This window comes from Alosa alosa, chromosome 9 (genome assembly GCF_017589495.1).
Source record: "Alosa alosa isolate M-15738 ecotype Scorff River chromosome 9, AALO_Geno_1.1, whole genome shotgun sequence".
Classification (NCBI taxonomy): Eukaryota; Metazoa; Chordata; class Actinopteri; order Clupeiformes; family Clupeidae; genus Alosa; species Alosa alosa.
In genome coordinates this window covers 29,734,507-29,739,506 of record NC_063197.1, presented here as the reverse complement: position 1 = coordinate 29,739,506, position 5,000 = coordinate 29,734,507, and the positions used below count along the sequence as shown (strand labels likewise).

The 5,000-nt window shown below is 52.1% G+C and overlaps 1 protein-coding gene across 4 annotated transcripts in view; it reads left to right on the top strand.

Annotated features, from left to right (window-relative positions):
* pbx1b (pre-B-cell leukemia homeobox 1b) overlaps nt 1-5,000 on the top strand; it is a 69,763-nt gene that overhangs the window by 38,642 nt on the left and 26,121 nt on the right. The window lies entirely within an intron of this gene.

The window sequence follows — 5,000 nt, the reverse complement described above, 5'->3', positions numbered from 1 at the left end:
CCAGACGTGGTCTTTGGTCAGTGCGTCTTTCTTCACCTCCCTCAGTCCCTCTCCATGCACTCTTTCTCTTTCTCTCTCTCTTTCTTTCTCTCTCTCCCCTCTCCCTTCCTCTCTTTCTCCCTTCCTCTCTTTCTTTCTTCCTCTCTTTCTTTCTTCCTCTCTTTCTCCCTTCCTCTCTTTCTTTCTTCCTCTCTTTCTTTCTTTCTTTCTTTCTTTCTTTCTTTCTTTCTTTCTTCTCCCTCACTCTGCCTCCCCTCCACTCATCCAGCTTTTTTCTTCCTCCTTCTTCTTTTTGTGTGTGTGTGCGTGTGTGTGTGTGTGTGTGTGTGTGTCGTGTGTGTGTGTGTGTGTGTGTGTGTGTGTGTGCGTGTGCGTGCGTGCGTGCGTCGCGTCACGTCGTCGTCGTCGCGTCGTCGCGTCGTCGTCGTCGCGTGTCTTGATTGACAGTAGGGGGTTCATCCTGACCTATATTTGCATCTGCTCCCTGACCCACATAGTGGGCGGTGGCAGCGGAGCGACGGCCGTGGCGGCAGTGGCGCTGGGTAATGAGTGCGCTGGCCGCTTGAGATCGGCGTGGCTACTTGTGTGGCTTTCATCTCCTGCAGGAGCAGAGGGTGGCGTGGCCGCAGAGGGGCCTGCGTGTGTGTCCCCAGGGCCCGTCGTCTGGAGCTCCAGGGACAGAGGGCCGTTCCCATCCGCCTGGCCCAGCCACAGACTCCTCAGTGGGGGCAGCCACGAGGGGGCGGGGGGGTCAGTGGTGGTGGGAGGCTCATTGCCATTCATAGGCCAGGAATCACTGGACAGTCGAGTGACTTAATTTTGTGACGGTCCGGCGGAGGAGAGATATCAATCTCGCCAGCGTTCCTTTGTCCTGCGCACTGTGCTTTTTGGGAGGGGGGTGGTTTCTTACTCGACTCTCCAATGGTCACAGATGTTCAGGTCGCTTAGCTTATTATTAGATTTCGGTTTATTAACACAGAGACAGAGAAGAGAGAGAGAGCATTCCATTTCATTTCCAATTCGACAGACGACGGCGGTGACAGCGATCGGTCATCGCGCGTCTCTCGATGCGGCGCGTGAAAAGTAATGGGATCTGACGTGTTTTTGATGCCTCTCTCTCCTGAGTGGCAGAAACAAAGTCGTCTCTGGCAGCAACTTGTACACAAAGTATCCCAAACAGAGAGGCCCCGCAGGAATTCACTCTTGACTGGCGCTGTAAAACTCATCTCCCACTCTCTCTCTCTCTCTCTCTCTCTCTCTCGTTCTCCGGCAGAGCCTTGCAAACTGTGTCTGCTGAAGCTATGCGAGAATGCCAAGGTTGACTGATGAATGCACAAAAAAAAAAAAAACTACAAAAAAAAACACATCCATGTATGTTGCTAATGCGACATATTCTTCAATGCAGAGTGAGGCTGCTGAGGTGTCACAAGTCTCCTTAATATAGCAAAACACAACACCACACAACACAACACAACACCACACAACACCACACCAACACAACACAACACAACACCACAACACCACACAACGCACAAAACCAGGCCCCTCTGGCTCTCTCCTTCCATCCTATTCCATCACTCTGTACTCTTCAGAAGAAGGCGCCATTGTTCATCTCGTACGTTTCCAGAGGTCTCGTCTCTTTTCACGGGCATCAGATCCGGAGAGTTTTGTGTGGCGGCACATTTCAGCGTACTTGTGCCTGTGTGCACAGCGCTCGTCTCTGGCATATTTCATTTTTTTTTTTTTTTTTTCGTGTCAGTACATTCTTCTAACTTTCCAACCACCCACACCTGCCAGTTTTGGGTCTCTGGTTTGCCCTCAAATGGAAGATGTTTGCAAGGTCAGTTTTCACGCTGCCTCCAACTTAGATGCCCAACCTCCAGCATATGATGTTTTTCTTTTACATTTCTTTTTTCCGCATCAGTGGAACTGTCTGGTTTTTCTCAGGAGAAAAAAAAAGCCTGCCTCTCATCTCCTTCCTTTTCCCTCTCTTTAAACATTGCCTCCTACCTATCATTTTTATTTATTTGTTCCTTCCACCGGCTTCCATGAGCCGGGCGCCTAGCGCTCCTCCTGACCAGAGGATGATTCAGCGGTGGCGCTCATATTTCCTTAGCGAAAGGAGCGTGGAGCGGGCCTGTGTCCTCCCACCAAGATAAATGAACTGCTCCTCGCCCCCCCCCCCACCCTCCCCCCCATCAGCTCCACCTTAATCTCCCAGGACGCGCTCCCACCCTCCTGGAACAATGCGAGGGGGACAACCCTTCTCTGTAAGGTCTGCAGGCATATCGCCCCTGACGCTCCTCTCCTCCGCACTGTGCCTCACCGCGCCTGTCCCCTGGGTGTGCTCCCCTCATGACACAACATCATGGAGCCATGGCTGGCTGGCTGGCTGGCTGAGGGGAAGCCTGGCTCAAACTCACATGGCTGCTAGTGACTCACACTGGTTTGTGTTCCTCTGTGTGTGTGTGTGTTTGTGTTTTGTGTGTATGTCAAGCTGAAATTTCAAAATCCTGTTATTGCGATGGCTTAAATAGCACTGGTCCCAGAAGCCCGGTGTGATCTTATAATGAGAACAGGAGAGCCCCTAGCTTGGCGTCGCCGTGCCGACAACTCGGCTGCTGCTGCCCCCCTCCTCTCCTCCCCTCCCTCCCTCCCTCCCTCCCCCCCACCCATAAAACTGCATAGTAAGAGCCTCATTAATAATGCAGCTCATTAAAGTGTGTAATGTCGGGGAGGGAGGTGTAGCGGGGAGAGACCGGCTCAAGGGGGGCTGCTGAGGACCTGAGAGCCTGGGCAGCCACACTGCATACGGCTCAGCCAGATGCATTATTTATCCCACACAGAGAGAGAGAGAGAGAGGGAAGGAGAGAGAGAGAGAGAGAGAGAGAGAGAAGGGGAGGAAAATGGAGAAAGAGAAGGAAGAAGGGAAAGCGTTAGAGGGAGGGGTGGTGAGACAGAGGGAGAGTCGGGGAGAAAGAGTGAACCTGGGGAGTAGAGAAGAAGGAGAGAGAGAGAGAGAGAGAGAGAGAGAGAGAGAGAGAGAGAGAGAGAGAGAGAGAGAGAGAGAGAGAGAGAGAGAGAGAGAGAGAGAGAGAGAGAGAGAGAGAGAGAGAGAGAGAGAGAAGAGAGAGAGAGAGAGAGAGAGAAAGAAAGAGACATGCCCAGGGATCTTGCACTGACATGCCCAGAGACATCTTCAGGCATCACAGCCAATCAGGAATGTAGTAGGACATTTGAACACAGAGGGCAAAGTGTCTGTCTGTACTGTGTGTGTGTGTGCTGCATGGAGTTGAGCAATAAACATAAACTACTAGATATCCACATGGTTCTCCCTTTGCTATGGCTGCCCTGGCTTTGGTCTGTTGTTGCTGGTAACAGAGCAGGCAGCCTCTGATACACGGGCTAATCCAGTCACACCACCATTTTGGTTCTTCCTGGTCCCTGTGTGGAGATGGTTGCAGGCTTTCAGGCAATTCCCGCCATGCATTCCCACCATCTCAGGAGATCTGGGAAAACACATGGGAACTCATCACATTCCATGATGCATGGATATGTACAGTATGTGATGGAGAAAATTAAGAGTGGGTTTCAATCTCCCAGCAGTCCCCCCACCAGTCCCCACACACTGAAAAGTGTGTGCGTGTGTGTGTGTGTGTCAATCTGTGTGTTTATCTGTAGTTACAGCCTAGGCTAGAGTGAAGCATTTCCCATGTTGGTAAGCAGAGGGGCGTAGCAGGAGGCCCTTCACATGCGTGATGGGGCTCATGTACACACACACACACACACGGCGTTGTGTAAATCCTTATCCAGTTGCTGAGGGGCATGTAACAGGTCGCGCGCAAAAAAAAAAAAAAACTGTCGTCGGACGGGCGCTCTCTGCATGACGAGCTTTAGCCAACAGCCACCCCCACACACACACACACCTTCAACTGCTTCGCCACTCCAGATGTGCCTTAATTTACTGCGACTTGGCTAATCATAGTAATTAAGGATTAATTACTGTTAATCACTTTTACATAAACTTGTTGGCAGTGAGAGAGCAGGTGCCCGCTATGTGAAATGTGCCATGCTGACGAACACAGACGGCAAGGCCGGGAGGAGAGAGAGAAGAGAGGGGGAGAGAGAGATAGATAGAGGGAGAGAGAGAGAACGCGGGGGGAGACTGAGAAACTGGCATCCATCTCGGCTGGGATGGTGGAGGGGGAGAATTTCCCCTGAGCTCTTTGCTCATCCACTAATCATCCCCATGTTCAGCACCCATAACACGCTCCACTCCGACACAAACACCTCCACCGCGCTCCACTCCGACACCTCCACCTCTACTGCGCTGTCGAGCAGGACGAGCCCAAGTCGGAGCCTTTGGCCTGGGTTACATCCCACTGAACACGGCCTCTCCTGACTCCAGAGACTTCCACTTCACTCACAGAATTGTGGGTAGGGTGCACTGACACTGTGTAGCAGTGTCAATCGATACCAAACAAAGTTTTGAGTTTAAAATAGTTTTAATGTTATACACTGGACATGATTACCATTGATGTACAGTGGTTCAGAGGCAAATGGGAGTGGCTAGATGACCTGCTTACTAGGCATTTGCCTATTTGCCTCCTTGCCAACTTGCCTAATTATTAGTATAGCCAATTATGCCAAGCGTCTAGAGTGGCAAACCTGCATGACTAAATAGTGAAGCGTGTGAGCCAGTCTGGGGCTGGTGTTGTTTGGGGGAAGGGCAGCGCGGGTGACTGTGTTGGTTGGGGAGAAGGGCGGCGCGGGTGACAGCTGAGCCGAGTGCGTGTGCAGCCAGCGGGGCACTGCTGCTGTCCTTGCTAGACTGACCTACAGGGTAATGGGGACAGGTACCATACTGCGGAGAGCAGTAGCCTCTGACAGCGAGAGATGCAGTCACAGTAGACTCGGCAGACACCACTCCTGCCCCCTCTGACACCCAGCACTGGGGTGGGCTGGGTGATGGGGTTACTGTCTGACCCTGTCCAGCAGCG